General features: G+C 42.6%; 1 pseudogene across 1 annotated transcript in view; it reads right to left on the bottom strand.

Annotated features, from left to right (window-relative positions):
- Positions 1-1,049: 1,049 nt before the first annotated feature.
- The window catches only part of LOC147661243 (uncharacterized), a 161,767-nt pseudogene continuing 145,009 nt past the window's right edge, over positions 1,050-17,807 (bottom strand). Inside the window, exon 2 of the transcript XR_015306003.1 lies at positions 1,050-3,539. The product of XR_015306003.1 is annotated as an uncharacterized LOC147661243 (transcript). The remainder of the gene's footprint in view (positions 3,540-17,807) is intronic.

Here is a 17,807-nt window from a genome sequence, read left to right as displayed (position 1 = left end):
GAGTTGGGGACTAGCGCGTAGTTTGGTAGGAATGTAAAAGTAGGCACACACTTAATCCGGACACTAACCACTCCTCTATATGAAACGTCGGGCATGGACGGGCAGAGACTTCGACGCCGCCCAACCCCCGGGTTGTGGGCCGGACGGCTGTGTACTGATTGAAGGAATGTACTATATATCTGCTGATATTTATGGTGCTACTGCAATGTGTGTATTGGCCTGTACAGGTATGCCTACAATAAAAATTATTTTAAAAAAAAAAAAAAAAAAAAAAAAAAAACAAGACGACTGCCAAGATACAGACATATTTTAGCTTTCCTAAATAAATCAGGTATTGATTGGGTAAAAAAGACTGAGTTTAGTTCCCAACACAGGAGTAAAGCCCAGATCTCAGTATTACTGGTAGCACTTCTCTCTTCATTAACACAGAAGGAGAGGTATTACCATCTCAAGCAAAGAACCGCTTCTCACTCTGAGAGAAGGCACACTGGGGAGAATAGTCCCCTCTGATACCACCTGCACCAGACTCCCAGCTGAAAGCAGTCATGCTGTCGAGATTTGACCCCTCTATTACTAAATAAACTATGCTTCTTGCTGACATCACAAATTATCTTTAAAATTTAGGGAATAAATCACATCTAAGATCACCTTATATACACTCAGCAGTCAAATACCATGAATTCAAATACATTTGTTTGTTTATTACATTTCTAAAAACATACATTTCTTATTAACATGTAACATCTAGCCATCATTGTGTACATTTCATAGCATCATGATTGTTCTTGCTGTATCATAATTTAGTTCATGTTAATGTTAAAGTAAATCCTGGCACACACCTCTGTAGTGTGGTTTTTAAAGGCTCTTGGATGTCCATACATGGATGGTGTTTGGGTGTTTGGTTATGTATCATTAATACAGATCTATAAAGTACTGGGTTTCAAATGTATTAAGCCACTAATTAAAGTATAAACCCCTTGTTACTAAATATAGATATAGATATAAATATAGATTCTCCAGTTTAGAACTTGTTGCTGTTAACGTGAAAGTAAAGTAAGTTTGACCCTGGAGTTAACCCCTGTAGTCTGTTATGTATAAGGATGGGTGTGCTGAAGAGCAGTCTTGTTACTGTTCCTCACTGTCTGGGTGGTGAGGGTGTTTCCCCTGTGTGTGTTCTCTGGTGGCTCTGGAGGGTTGCCAACCCACTGAAGCTCTTCACACATTCAGTGCAATGGTATGGTTTTTCCCGTGTGTGTTCGCTGGTGGTTCCGGAGGGTTGATAACTGACTGAATTTCTTCATCCATTCACTGCACTGGAATGGTTTTTTTCCCCTGTGTGTGTTCGCTGATGACTCCTGAGAGTTGAGGAATGACTAAAACTACTTCCACATTCATTGCAATGGTATGGTTTTTCCCCAGTATGTGTTCGCTGATGTGATTGGAGAGTTGAAAACTGACTAAAGCACTTCATACATTCAATGCACTGGTATGGTTTTTCCCCAGTGTGTGTTCGATTATGTTTTTGTAGGTCTGATGACCTACTAAAGCTCTTTACACATTCATTGCACTGGAATGGCTTTTCCCCTGTGTGTGTTCGCTGATGACTCCTGAGAGTTGAGGAATGACTAAAACTACTTCCACATTCATTGCAATGGTATGGTTTTTCCCCAGTATGTGTTCGCTGATGTGATTGGAGATGTGATAACAGACTGAAGCTCTTTACACATTCACTGCACTGGAATGGCTTTTCCCCTGTGTGCGTTCGCCAATGTCTCCTGAGAGCTGAGGAATGACTAAAACTACTTCCACATTCATTGCAATGGTATGGTTTTTCCCCAGTATGTGTTCGCTGATGTGATTGGAGATGTGATAACAGACTGAAGCTCTTTACACATTCACAGCACTGGAATGGTTTTATCTCAGTGTGTGTTTGATTATGTTTTTGTAGCTCTGATGACCAACTAAAACTCTTTACACATTCACTGCACTGGAATGGCTTTTCCCTTGCGTGTGTTCGCTGATGTTTCCTGAGAGTTGAGGAATCACCAAAACTACTTCCACATTCTGCAATGGTATGGTTTTTCCCCAGTATGTGTTCGCTGATGTGATTGGAGATGTGATAACAGACTGAAGCTCTTAACACATTCACTGCACTGGAATGGCTTTTCCCCTGTGTGTGTTCGCTGATGACTCCTGAGTGTTGAGGAATGACTAAAATTACTTCCACATTCATTGCAATGGTATGGTTTTTCCCCAGTATGTGTTCGCTGATGTGTTTGGAGTTGTGATAACTGACTGAAGCTCTTCAAACATTCACTGCACTGGAATGGCTTTTCCCCTGTGTGTGTTCGCTGATGAATCTTGAGTTTTGAGGAATCACTAAAACTTCTTCCACATTCACTGCACTTGAATGGTTTTTCCCTTGTGTGTGTTTGTTTATGTACTTGGAGGTCTAATAACTGACTGAATTTCTTCACACATTCTGTGCAATGGTATGGTTTTTCCCCTTTGTGTGTTTGCTGATGTCTTTGGAGTTGTGATAACTGACTGAAGTTCTTCACACATTCATTGCAATGGTATGATTTTTCCCCTGTGTGTGTTCGCTGTTTATCTTTTAGAAGTGTTAACTGACTAAAGTTCTTCATACATTCATTGCAATTACACGTTACTTTTCCTGTGTGTGTTTGCTTATGGTTCTTTAGTAGCGATGACAAACTAAAGCTCTTGCTGCATGTGTATGATTTTTTGTTCTTGGTTAGTGTCTGTGGGTCGGGTTTATAATTGTCTGCATCCCATGAGTGCGTTTCCTGAGGAGCTAACATGGTTGATAAAGCACTTGTGTTATTCTCACATTCCCGGTGTGTGTGTGTGGGATTTTGGGATGGTTGATTTCAGATTTCACAATGAAACACAAGACTCGCCAACTACATATATTATTATTTTAGCAATTAAAGCTTCTTTGTAGGTGGGTATGTCTTTAGATTGCATAATAGTTTTGTGTGTTATGGGTAAAGATTAGTCTTCCTTCTGGTCGATGCAAATTAGCACAGTCTGTTGTAGATCAAAGACCCTCTCTTTCTATTACCCTTCAGTTGTTTGGCTCCACTCCCTTGGGTTTTTCTCGTGCTCATGTGGTTTGGCCAGAAAGAGTTTATAATACACCAAGCACGCTAAATAGTGGTCTGCCATCATTACAGGAAGCAGAGCAATGCTGTATCCACCTCATACAAAACACATGATCAAAGCTGGTGGTGGAGGCCTGTTTATACAGGAGGTGGTTTGTCAGTGTTGTTGCCTTAATTTTCTAGAGGTCATTTCTTAGTCCTGTAGCGTGGAGGTGCACAGCTCAGACTCTTGCATCCACTGATATGCTCTTGACTGCTTCTTCCAGGATCTATCAGTTTATTTTCAGGGTCCTCAGTCTCTGACTGTGCAGATCTTTTCCTGAATATTGGAGCTAATTTTTTCTAACCACTTTTTTCAGAATTGCATGATTACTGTCATTATTCACGATCATTTGTGCATTCAAGGCAGGTTTCCTATTGGATGTAAAGAGATTTAAAATCACTAAATGGAAATGTAAGAGAATGTGAATACACAATATTTAACTAGTTGTAAAAGATATCTCTTCTTTACCATTTATGAAAGTTACCAAGAGATATTTCACCATACAGAGATATTTAACTAAATCTTTCATTGAACATGTCACTCTTACTTACTTCAGAAAAGGAGGTGATTTTCCAGTGCTCACAGAGCAACTTAGTATAGAAAGAGTACACATGAGTGCCCACTCACCAGAGGTACAGCTTTAGGTAGATGCAACATGGGTAAGATTTTTTTAAACAAGAAGGGATTGTGGAAAAAGAGATGGATCAGGATGTGCTGCTGTCACTTCAGTTTCAGGAAGTGTATAACAACAGTAACCCTTTCAAGAACCATATCACAAACAAAGCTCTTCAGGAAGTATATAATAAAGGTAACACTCCAGGAAGTATATAAGAAATGAAGCTCCATTCACACTCTTCTTGACAATAATATTCCTGTTCACACTGGAGCAGCTGAAGTTCCAACTCCTGTCTTTTCTTTTCTGTTTGTTAAGTCATCTTTGCCACTTTCCTGGGGTTGGTTCAAGCATTTGTGGGAAGATTGCAGCATTGATTATAGAGATTCCATCACAACCTGTAATATACCTGCAATATCTCTGCTGCCAATACATCTGCTTCTTGTCTTTTTCTACCTTACCATGGCATCTGACTTAATGTTTTCCGTTTGGTGCCAGCATGCTACTCTGTGGGTGGATGGAGCGTTGGCAGAGTGGGATAAGATGTCGGTTTCAGGTGCGTGCAGCATTTACACCTTTGGGCATTTCTTGAAATCAGCTTCACCTTACTCCCTGTTCATCGCCTTCCATACTCCCTTATGTCTTCATACTCGCTCAACAGGGTTCATTCACAGCTAAAGCAGAGGAGTGACTCGATGCACACAGCAGACATCAAGTAATGATCTGATAGACAAACGGCCATGCTTGGCAGTACCAGGATCACAAGCGTCATTAAAGAGGCTCGCCTGGGACATACAACCGGAGGAAGTGCACAGGATGCTACTATTGAGGTAGAAACAGAGGAGGCGAACATGTAGGTACAAGCTCCTTTTTGGGTCTGTTTAAGACCTTTACTAGGCTGGGTATTGGTGTGCACAATATCTTATTCCTGCGATTGATAAAGGTATTTACTGCATGGGTGTTACCACTTTGATCCTTTACAAGAGGAGTGCAGAGGCCTATATAGCACAACACCTGGACACTGCCTGCCTTGAGGGGAAGGTGAGGGTCCGGGTGTCAGACAATATCAGCAAGGGACATAAATGGATCCTATGAAACACAGTGGCAGAGAGGTGAAATCGTCAGACTAGACGGAGAAGAGCCAGGTCTTCCACTGTTTCCGGATCAGTAAGTGATTTCTAAGGTTAGGAGGCATAGAATTCCATCGGGTCGCAGCTAAGACATGGAAGGAGCAACCTCCCGTTCTGACCCTGCTTTGACGAGGGATCTGGGCCTTGTTTAGATTGGCGGAGCGTAGTGTTCTGGAGGGCATGTAAAATTGCATTCAGGCAGCTAGGCTGGGTTCTCCTTGCTTGCATGGATTTTGTGGGAGATGGATAGAGCTTTGAAAGCTTTCCAATAGTTCAAAAGTTGGGAAGCAGAGCTAAATCGGTTCAGAACAGATTTCTTTGAGCCCAAATAGAGATATTTGCAATAGTCCAGGAGCAAAATGACAAGGGATTGTACAATCAGTTGGCAGGATTGCCAGGAAAAGTGTCCTAATATTGGTTTGAGGTTCCTTAGGGTGCCAAAACAGTGACCTGCTAGAATCTTGACTTTGTTTTCCAAGGATGAAGAGCTATCCATCCATACCCCAAGGTTTTCTACCACCACTTTATGTTTGACGGGTACATAGTATTTCTGGCCATCATTGATCACTCCAAAGATGGGTATGCCTGCCCCGCAGGAGTTAAGTTTTAAACAGTTGTTGTTTCCATGCCGCCACCGCTGTTAGGCAGTTTCTATATTTGAAACAACCGCTGGTCAACTCTGCTGACAGGGAAATAATTAGCTGAGTGTCGTCAGCATACAACACTGGTGAGATTCCAAAGGAATTAACTACCTTTACCGGAGGTCTGACGTGAATATTAAAAAGGGTAGGACTGAGCTCCAAACCCTGGGAGATGGCAGGAGCCAGTCCTCTTTGTGATGAGACGAAAGGGGGGGTAGAACTTGAAAGGACCACTCCTTTAAAAAGGAAGTAAACCAGGCCAGACCTTTGCCCTGTACCCTCAGGTCAGTGAGGCGAGTTAACATTATTGCATGTGAGACAGTGTCAAAGGCCGCACTTAAATCTAGGAGTATCACAGCCCGGGATTTGCCGGCATCTGTAGTACTGCAAAGGGATTCAGTAACTTTTAAAAGAGCAGTTTCGGTGCTGTATGATCTAAATCCATTTTGGGAACAATCTAATATTTTATATTGTTCTAATATCTTGGTTAGGAGATTTTTTACATGTTTCTCCCCATCCTTGGACAGAAACGACAGAAGAAAAATGGGTCAATAGTTCCCTGGCCGAGTGCCATTTAGCGAAGGCATTTTAGAAGACGGATAACCTTGGCGTGTTTCCATGATATTGATACTTCTTCTGTGCTCAGCAAGTTTGGCTAATTCTAGTAATATGGGTGTGACGCTCTCCTGAAATGTCAAAATATAATCAGGTTTAAATGGGCCATCTGGAGATCGAGATTAAGGTGGAAATAAAATCTGCGTCACATGGAGCCAATTGGTCCAAGGGAGCCCATTGCGAGTGGTAGGCCCCTGTGTCAAGAGAGGCAGGTTTGACTGTTTTCTCACCCCTGTTAAAGTAAAGATAAAGATCATTGACCAAGCTTGCTGCAGTGGCTGTTAGAAGCTTCCGCTTATCCGGAAGTGGAGGTGGGTTTAATCAGGTTGTTCACAATAGAGCAGATTTCCATGCTTTGGTGGAAGTCTCCGCTCGTTCTACATTGAAGTCTAATAGAGGCACACTCCTTTCGATAAACCTTGAAAAGGCAGAAGGGTCAAGTTTATGCCACAACTTTCTCATTGTGGGTTTACCTGTAATGTTTTTTTCAACGCTAGGTGTATCAATGGTCATAGGCACCAAATAATGGTTTGACCAGGTCACTGGACTAGGGGGAGCAATTTGAAGGGTGGCCAGGTTGTAAAAATCAGGGTCCAGCAGGTGGCCAGCCTCATAGTTGAATGTTTTACTAACTGAGCTAATTAGAAAGTGGCCAGGTCATTAGTAAAGTCCTGGATTTCTTTATTGTTGATTAGATATAATGAAGATTCAAGTCTCCAAATATGCTCTAGTCGGACAATTGAAGTGAGTGCAAGGTAGAGCACTCTATTATTAGGGCCGGAGCACTGAATACAGTCCCCAGGCTCCACCGCACGCCGCGTCACTCTTCACACACTCAAAGGCGCTTAAAGGCAGTAGCGAGGTCCCGCTGTGGGGGCCACATCGAAGCAGAGCCGGGGACGGACTACAGGCTCCAGGCTCCACCACATAGAGCATCACTCTTCCGGCACCTGGAGATGCTTAAAGGCTGCAGAGTGGTACTTCTGCATGGGCCTTGCCCGGGCCAAGGGCGGACCTATCCATGCCCGTCGGAGCCCAGAGGAGGCTGGGCCCCCCTCTAACTTCTACACTCCCCCGTTACAGGCCCACAATGGGCAAGAAAAAGCTGAAAGCACAGAGGAGGTAACTGTTACCTCTTTAAATACCTTTCTGGCCAAGGCAACATCAGCATTAGAAAAATAAATCGCACTTACAGAAATGAGAATTTCGTTAGGGTTAGGGACAGGGCTGTCATCTAATCTAGTTGTTTCTCCAACTAAGGGGGTGTAACAAAACTATATGGGGTTTCTCTTCCAGAATTACCGGCAGTCTCTGTACCAACCCCCAAACATTCCCAGCCTGCCTCTACATTTAGTGGGAAACCAACTGACGCTACCTCTGTAAATGGTAAATGAAAAAGAGGTTATGCGACACTGCCCTCCAAGTGTCCTGCCAAAAAGATCAGAAAGGTTTCTATGTCAGCGAGTTCCACATGTATGAATAGCCAAGCAACTTTCAGAGACTACATTTTCCTCATAATGGTGTGATCTTCTTGATAACTTTAAACCACCTTTGCAAACCAATCTATGCCCATTTAGATACCTACTACAGATCGCACCTACGGTCATCCCCTCTGATGTCTGTAAAACTCTTAAAAAATTATAATTGTGAAATTCATAATTTGCGTTTTAATTGTGAAAGCATGATCCTTGATCTTGAGTTCGCTAAATCGCCCTCTACTTCTATTGGTCATCCTTGGGTTGAAAATCAGTGGCTCCCAGCAGGGATCCTGTAGGTCCAGACCATGTAGATTTGGTCCCTAGGTGTTGCCCACCGCAGGTGACCATACAAGATTCTATGGGTAAGGGGCAATCACACTACTTATCAAGACCACAGGTTAAGGTAAATCCACCGTCTACTCAGGCCCATAGCAGACCAAATCAACAATACATGGACTTCCCTCCTGCAGCTTGTCATTATGTTCAAGTTTTAGTCTGTGCCTTTACTACGTCCCAATATTAGAAAATCTTTACTTCAGCTGATGGCCAAGGCTCGATACTGGAGGACTCAAAACTGTAATAAAGGTCATCTCATCCAAAATCATTTCATAATGGCCAGAAGAACGCAGTGAATTGGGTCTGGTGTAAAACCAACCAATAATGACTGGTTATTTTAACCTTTGATAATGAATGGCTTGTGAGAGACCCATTAGGGAGTTTACTGGTTGTCCCATCACTCCATTCTCAGATTTATGCAGTCTCGTTGGGCTTTTTTTATAGGTCCGCATTAGTACATAGTTCCACCGTACTCACTCAGGTCCTTTCTTTAATGAGAACTGGTCATAAGCCTGCCCAGGTGGCTTTTGATGCCCTTGCCCTATCAAATAGGTAGTCATTGTAGGAAGATATGGAGGCATGTGATTGACTGATCTTTCCACAAAATCATTTGCCTCCTCAGTCTGTTCTCTATAACTATTATCAAACGGTTTCTGGTTTGGTACCCGTGGAGAGGGTTCAGTTGGTCATTTTAGAATCACTAAGCAGTATTACATCCTTACCAATTGACCCTACATCATCCATCTCACCAATACCGACAGCGATTTGGTCGCAAGAGTCCCTAAGTGATATAAAGATTCTCTCTAGGAATTTAGCGGGCTATGAAAACAAAAAGGATAATCAAAAGTGTTTACGAATTCTGATATTATCTGCTTACAGGAAAATCGGGCAGTAAATGGCTACAACTCCTTTCTTACGCCAGCAGTTTCATCAGCAGCAGGTAGATCTAAGGGGGGGCTTACTCAGAATTGTAGCAAACACAATCACCCTATCTAAGGTGACCTTTATCAATGACTCGCCCCATTTTCATGTTATCGTCGCTGAAGGTTCTGGGAAAATTGATTTGTTACGCATTCATTTTTATAATAATAATTTTAAGAATTCTACACAGGTGACAGATTAGTTGGCGGGAATATTGGAATCTCTGTTAACGTACCAAACACATTTTTTTTATTTGAGCTTGGAATTTTCATATGTACTGTAGCCCCAATTCGGACCAATGTATTTGTGGGGTAACTGACACTAATGATTCATTGCCAGTCCATTTCATGCATCATAACTACAGAAGCACTTCAAACATTTTTTTATTAACTTGGGACCTAGTTATATTAAACCCGTATCACCCCATGACTGGTCAACCCCTCCTCACCTTTCATCGTACAGGAATTACCTCGACATCTGATTTTACAATTATTCAGACTAATTTTAAGAGATGTATTAAGTCCTCTATAGCAGAGTTGACAGAGTTCAGTGATCCTGCTTTTAATTGAGAGAAAATTAACCCTATTTCCTTCCTCCCAAAGGTTGTAAAGGAGGTGTTACCTGACATTGTATCCTGCTTAGACACCAACACTGATAGTCATCAAGTAGCAATAGCATTTAGTAAAATTTTAATATCTCAATCAATCTCAATCAATACTTTATTTCGGTCTTTTTTAGACCATAAAAGTGCATACAAATAAGTTACATTACATTAATATGACAATCACAGCAGTTATATAACAGAGATGGGGTCAGAGTTTCCACAGTTCATCATCAATTTGCAGATAAAAGCATTTATTTAAATCCAATAAATATAAATATAAAACCATTAAAAAGAGTTTAAAAAGAAAGAGGGGTTTCTCTTAAAAAAGTCAGACATTTCATAAGAGATTACAATATTGCTATTAGGTCAGATCTCTAACAGTTGGTTGTCCACAAGTTTTCCAGTGTTAAAAGCAAATCATCGTTTATATTTTAATTGGATAGGCTGGTTATAACGATTAATTACTAGAGTCGCGTACTACCGCAGTTACAGTTTCAAACATTTTTGGCTATAAGATACATTACATTACAGAGGAATCTTGACACACAAAAAACCACCAATAGTGTGGTGTCAGATCGTAGGATCCGCTCTGCCTGACTACAATGTCTTAATTTAAGGGTATTACATAGAGGTTCAATCCATCTGTCCCTTGGGTATTGATATGCAGGACAGAAAAATAAAATGTGCATATCGTTTTCCTTGACTAGAGAAACATTTTTACAAAAAGTACACTTATCAGAATCGTTATCAATTGCGTTGTTGACCCATTTGGATTTCTTATCATTGGTTTGCAAAACCCCATATCTGAATTTCAGGTATAGCGATTTCGCTACCGATGGGTTTACCTCCTCCAGCAAGGATTCGAATTGGGGGGTATCTTTAAACTGGAGAAACGATATAGTTAAAGATCCTAAACTGGTGTCCTGTAGCAAGGTAATACTTAAGTAGTTCCAGAATAAAGATTTTAGTATTCTGCTACATGCCCTAGTTAATTCTAGGGGGTTTTCTCAGTAGTTTAATAATCCTATTTTTGTAAACCAGGTAGCGATGTGTTTGAACCATGGGATATTTTTTGGAAGACCAAAAGGCATTATCTCTTGTAGCCCCTTTTTGTAATGGACAAGCTCGTCCGTGGTCCAAATTCTAATCCAAAACAAAAGGGGGCGTAATGCAGCAAGGCTTTCAGTGCATTTTAGGTTGATGTCAAGGAAGACCGGGAGCATTGGAGTTCTATTAGGTAATGACAGTATCTTACAGACAAATGTATTTTCACCAACTTCAAAGCTATGCTTGCAATGCGGACCCCAAAGTTCTGCACCGTACAAGGCTGCTGACTGGGCCTTGAATTTAAAAACCTCTATAGCAGGAGAAGCAGCCTTAGAGATACTCCCACTGTGTTTCTTTATGATGGGCGTGCAGTTTCGGAGCAAAACTAGTCTGTTTTTTCCAATTGTGGTTTCCAGGACAATTTGGAGTCCAGTGTAATTCCTAAATAGTTAAAACTGCTCACGTACTCTAGTCTTTCGCCTTGCAACTCCAATTTCTTTTTAAAAGCTTTACTTGTATTAATGGTCATGTATTTTGTCTTAGTAGGGTTGATCTCAAGTCCCTTTTTGGTACAGTACAGGTGGAAGGAATTTAGCAAGTTTTGGAGGCCGCTGGGGTTTTGTGAGATTAGAATAGTGTCATCTGCAAAGAGTAGTGCAGGTATCACTTCCCCCCCGTAACCTGGGTGAGTCGTTCTTACATCCCTCCAAGAGAGAGGGGATATCATTTACATATAAGGTAAACAAGGATGGTGCCAGCACACAACCTTGTCGCACTCCATGCTTCACAGGTATTTCTCTTATGAGTTCTCCCCACAGTCCCCATCTCACATTTGCATAATTAACTTCATGCAATCTAATTATCTGGACTAACAGTTCGATTGGTATCCCTAGATCCTTCAGATGACCCAAAAGGCTGGTCCTGGGAACCAAATCGAACGCAGCTCCTAAGTCCACAAATGCAACATATAAAGTACCTTGCCTTATCGTAATGTATTTCCAACAGAGGCATAAAAATTTGAAGACTTGGTCAATGGTACTAATCTTGTTAGATAGTCAAATCATGTTTTAGAAGGTCACCCAGAATTAGTCCGGTCCTGGAGCTTTACCAGATTTTAGTGTTTCTAAAACTTGATTTGTTTCCTTTAATGTGAAATGTAAATTGGCTGCCTTTGCTATCACAATCATTTCCTCCGTCACTACAAATCTGTCTCCATTGGATTCAGTGTAAAGTGCGGAGAAATGGTTAACCCTGGTATCCTCGTCTAAGAAGAGGTCTCACTGGGCTCTACCTCACCTATTGCCTTTGGATATCAGATTCCAAAATCCAGCCTGGTCCTTCGCCTTAGCTGCACGTATTAGGTCTAACCCATATCTCCTCGTCCCAAGCTCTCTTTGCAGCATCTAGTGTCTGATTGTAAGTGCGCCTTTTTTCCCTTATATTTTCCATGTCATTTCCATGTATGGCTTTGATTAACTCAGACTTCGTAGTTCGGCAGTCCTTACTATACCATGGTTTACCGTGGCTGGCCCTTTCAGATGTTCCTGGCTTCCTTTATTTAGGTATTTATACTTTGTATAGGGCCTAAAGCATCTACCAGCCTACCATGGAGGTCAGTCATCCTTATTGGAACTGCGTCGAGGTACTGGGTTTTTATGGACCCGGCGGTGTCAGGGGAACACCCAAAGACCTCTTGAGTCCTTCCTGTTTCGGAACACAGAAACACAGTCTTCTAGGTGATGTCAAGGATCGAGTTTATTGGCTGCAACCAGTAACAGGTATCCTAGAAGTACAACAGCATGAAGCGCATGTATGTTCTCAGGCGACTGCTCGTTTTTACAGAACCAGCCTTCTCTTTTTATACACAATATTACACTTCAGGCAAGAATTCTTTGTTTTTACAGTTGGTCATATAAATATTTTCACTACAAAGAAAAAGCAGAGTCATGATGGCAAGCCCATATTTTCGTTTGTCCAGTTCGTGATAGATTACCCAGCAAGGCCCAGAACTTCCATCAGATATCGATGAACCCCCAATAAAATCGGGCACCTGCTCCTTGTAAAACTAGTCATAAAGAAGAAACAGGGACAGGTGTGTGTGTGATTAGCCATAGCTTGTATGCGATGAACGGTTTATGACATGTTGTGCTTTGATGCTAATCTCGCTCGGCCATTGGGATGGGGACTGCCCGAACAGGTTTGGCTTGAGGCAGTGGAGTCAGCTCGCCCAGGTCACAGAGGAGTCAGCAAAGGTGTACGTGTCCTTTCAGATCGAATTCGGCCTTGGTCATTTGACTATGTAAGGGCAACCACAAAATGGCTGCCGCTCACAAAATGGAACCCGAGGGTTCAAGACAGAAACTACGATTTCAGGGTGATTTCGTCACTCAATCATGACACAAATGCATAGGTATCGTATCTCAATCATTACCGGTCTGCCGATACAAAAATCGTCATGATTCGATGATATTTTTGACACGAGTGTAGAGCTTCGGTACCACACAATAGCAGGGTCCAGAATTTTCAGTACCACAGAGTTACTCTCTATGTAAGGGGATAGAGGGTCTGCGAAGATTGAATAAATACTGGACATTGCTTTTGTATCCCCTAGGATGTTGGGCCACTTTACAACCTGGTTATTCCTCTTCAGCATGATTTCATTATCTAGACTACCAGTATTAACTTTGTCAGAGGGTACTATAGAATTTTTTTTTGGTGAAACCCTCAAACTCAAGGGTAAATGATCACTCTCTGTTCTGGAGTCTATTCTAAGGTCACTCAAGCAGCACCAGCAACCTAATGTCACCAGCATGTAATCTACATAGCTCAGTGAGTTGCCTCTGTAAAACATATGGGCTGTAGGTCTATCTGATGGAAGTCGCCCATTACATGCTCTGAGGTTGTGTGCCAGTGTTAGTCCTAGGAGTTGAGTCACAGCTACTGTGCACTTGACCTCCTTTTCACTAGCCAATACTGGAATGTTATATGCTTGGTCTTGGGTCTTTATCAGTTCACCAAAACCTAGCACTGGCTCAAAGTTACAATTAAAATCGCCACCTATTACTACATTTGGGATATGCGCTAGAGAATCAAGGGCACGGTCCAATTGACTGATCACCAGTGACTCACAGTGTGCGGGAGAGGGTCTGTTATATATATTAAAGAGATATGTGGCTCTACCATCCTTGGCTGTTAGTTTAAGGCCCAGTATATCGTTAGAGGTGATTACCAAAGGGGCAATATCGATTTGCAGAGAAACTCGAATCCAGATCACCAGTCCTCCAGAGGGTCTTCCTTTTACTGAGGGGGTCGCCCCCACCCAGTATGTTTTGTAACCAACCCTGTGGGGACTATCTAGCAACCAGGTCTCTGGTAAGAGTATGATGTCATAAATCTCTATGTATTCATGCCAAGTGGGATCCAACAAATTCCTATTTAACCCTGTGATGTTCCAGGAGATAATATGCAAATCTAATGTATTACTATGCTCTCTAGGGTGGAGTAGTTCATTTCCAGACATTTTAGTGCTTAAGTTTGAGTCAGGGGCATTTGATGATTGAAAGGGGATCAATTGGGTGTTAGCCCCTCGATAAGCGCAGGATTTTCTACTATTGCCATGGGATCTTCCTCGATCATAGGATCTATTTGGTTAGTTAATTGGCCACCCATTCCCATCTTTTGTCTCATTATGGAGCTCCCATGAGTACACTTGTCCCTACTACTACTTATTGGCAGCACTGGTTTAGAGTGTATAAACTTTAAATGTCAATCCTGCTCCTCGAGAGTGGATAGAATCTCAAAACAGTTGTTCAGCTCTATCCTTGGGTTAAGGTTAGTTGCATAGCCGCTCTCCATAGGTCTATAAAAATATCCCAGTGGTAAAGCACTGATACTTGTATGTCCCCGATCAGTCATATCTTTAATTTGGAGGATTTCTCTGGCCATATATGGCCGCTTGAAATTTACCACTACACAGTCCCCGCTAATATTCTTCCTGGATTCGCGCCCCCATCCTACCCTGCGTACCATCAGGATATCAGCTTCTCTCATTGGGTTAAATTGCTTAAATTTCGATAGCCAATTGATCACTTTATTTGTCAGGCTTGTCCAATTCTCCCTCTGGTCTCTCCCAAGCACCGGTACCCCTACAAGAATTAGCGTATACGGGCATGATGCTGGCGGGAGGCTGAGTACTTCTTCATTCGGGATTAAATCTGTGCTTTTTGGACTGTGTATAAGTAATTCATCGTTCTTCCCCCTACCGCTTTCTGCATTAGTGCGTATGCTACCTTCTGATGTCTGGCAGGCATCTGCATTGTCCCTAGACTTAGTCCCTGTTAGTGCTCTTCTGGTTACAGGCAAGAGTTTATTTCTAGACATATGGCTGCTCACAACCTGATCTTGTCGTACCATTATCTCTGGTTCTAGAGGAATGGGCCTGTGTTCTGGGCATGTGTTACTTTTATGAAGGATTCCTGGCTCCCTTGGACTATTTTCCTTGACAATGCTGTTTGGACTTAAGCGCCCTATAGTGCTTTGAAAGAGGGCCAGCTTCTCTTCCAGTGGCCTTAAGGCCTCACCGACATGCGCTATTAAATCAGTTAAAAAGCCCTCTCTAGCAGATTCTAGCGATCTTTTTAAAATAGACTCCAAGTCCCTATTGTAGTCAATAGGAACGGAATAGCATTCACTATCAAAGGGCTCAGTCTGGGTCGACATATTTTTCCCAGAAACATGGCTTACTTCTATTTTATTTGCTTTTTTCCCTCTTGGCACTGCAGCCCCCGCACCCCTAGTCCTCGGTTTTCTAGGTATTGGTATTTTCTTTTTTACATTTTTTGAGTCCGTTTTTTTCCCCAGTTTCTGGTTTTTATTTCTTAATCTAGTCTCCAATGGTGAGATTAGTCTATCAATTGGGTTAATGGAGATTGATAAGTCAATGCTCTCTCGGGATGGGCCATTCTCTTTCTCTGCGTCTGGGGCTATCTGAGGTGAAAGTAGCGGAGACGCTGAGAGCCGTGCTGAATTATTTTGTGTGTAAACGGGATCTAGGGATAGTCTTCTTTCAGCAATTTCGATCTCTTGGTTTATAAGAGTTTCTGCCCTAAGAAAAAAGGCATCTAAGGTGCCCACAGCTCCCTTCCGTTTGCTCATAATGCTTCCCTGTTTTACTGGTTATATGCGAAACACACAATTAAACTACCAGAAAAGTTAAAACAAACACAGAAATTGCAGTGTTCAATAATAGAGCAAATTAGAACTGAGCCTGGGAGTTGAGTCTTACCAAATGTCCAATCCCTATCGTTAGCCAGGTGTCAGAGAGGTGGCCCAGTCCAGTCTTTGTCAGGCTATGATGGGCGCGGACGGGCCCGCCCTTGGCCGGGGCTTCGCCCGAGCACGCTTGCGCACGTCCCGCGATGTGGTAGCCCTCTCACATTTTTGAGCACCTCCTGGTGCACGTGACCCTGCGTAGAGCTAGCGAGCGGTACTCTGGTAAATGTAGTCCCCACGCGCAAGCAACAGCAATGGCGGCTCTCGGCGGCGCTCTCGAGTTGTTTCGAGCGCGGCGGCCCCCTCAGCAATCCAGGCTCTCCTCCGGGCAGATGGCAAGTAGGTTTTCTAGGCAATTAGCAGGATTATGGCAGGTTTAGTAAAAGGCTCCCGCGATGTGGTAGCCCCCTCGCGTTTTTGAGCACATCCTGGTGCATGTGACCCTGCGTAGAGCTAACGCGCGGGACTCTGGGAAATGTAGTCCCCCACCCGCCAGCAACAGCAATGGCGGCTCTTGGCAGCTTCTTGAGTTGTTTCGAGCGCGGCGGCCCCCTCAGCAATCCAGGCTCTCCTCCGGGCAGATGGCAAGTAGGTTTTCTAGGCAATTAGAAGGATTAAGGCAGGTTTAGTAATCCTGTACCCCACAATGTATTTGTGGGGTAACTGACACTAATGATTCATTGCTAGTCCATTTTATGCATCATAACTACGGAAGCACTTCAAACATTTTTTCATTAACTTGGGACCTAGTTATAATAAACCCGTATCACCCCATGACTGGTCAACCCCTCCCCACCTTTCATCGTACAGGAATTACCTCGACATCTGATTTTACAATTATTCAGACTAATTTTAAGAGATGTATTTAGTCCTCCATAGACGAGTTGACAGAGTTCAGTGATCATGCTTTCCTTCTTTTTTGTTTTGTTTGGCCTCTTTCTGCTAAGTCAAGCTCTATATTTGCCCCAAAACCGATTCTGAGTAGGAAAAATGGATCTACTCTTAAAAGGGACAACATTAACCCTATTTGCTTCCTCCCAAAGGTTGTAAAGGAGGTGTTACCTGACATTGAATCCTGCTTAGACACCAACACTGATAGTCATCAAGTAGCAATACCATTTAGTAAAATTTTAATATCTATAAATTCTAATCTTTTACATCCAGCTATAAGAAACACTCCATCGATGATAAGGGGGTTTGAGACAAATTGCTCAAAGGCATCCAAAGATCTTCGCACTGTTCTTAAAACAAGTCCCAGAAACAAAGATATGATAAGGAGCTGCCTGTAAGACAGCTAGGGTGGTGAGAAAAAAGGAGTTACGGGATGAAGCATGGGTAAATTTGTGTGAGGCTTTGAGGAGTAAAGATATCAAGGCATTTTGGAGGGTGGTAAATGCCCCTTTTCTGCAGGATCAGGGCGGCCCCTCTCTTGAAATTCATAAAGATCAATCGACCTGGGTGTCTCTCTTCCAGAGCATTTTTAATTTAAAGATGGACAGTGCTACGAAAAAACCTTAGAACTTGATGACTGACCATCTGGGGATGGAATTCTCACTAGAGGAAATTGAGCTTGCCCTCTCTCAATCGCCTGCCCCAAAGGCAGCAGGGTCAGATGGAGTTCCTCTGGATATTTTCTTTGTACATAAAAATGTATGGGCTCCACCCTTGACCCAAGTTTTAATACAGTTTCCAAAGTGCGACGCCGGTATCTTGGAACAAATCAGTGATTATCCCCATATATAAGAATCCCTCGAATCCGGCAAATTACCGCCCAATCTCCCTTTTGGATAGTGCTGCCAAACTAACGGGGAGATTGCTCCTAAATAGACTGGAGGAGTGGGCATTTGTTATACAATGTTTTAGTGGAGACACAATACGGGTTTAGAAAGGGGAGGGGTACAATCTACCACTGACAAAATTCACCCTTACTTGCAGCAAAATATGTTTGTGCAAAAAAGGGCCAGTTTTATATGGCTTTTGTGA

Source organism: Lissotriton vulgaris, unplaced genomic scaffold (assembly GCF_964263255.1).
Source record: "Lissotriton vulgaris unplaced genomic scaffold, aLisVul1.2 SCAFFOLD_372, whole genome shotgun sequence".
NCBI lineage: Eukaryota > Metazoa > Chordata > Amphibia > Caudata > Salamandridae > Lissotriton > Lissotriton vulgaris.
Note: the sequence above shows the minus strand (reverse complement) of the source record. Positions and strands in the feature narration are given on the sequence as shown.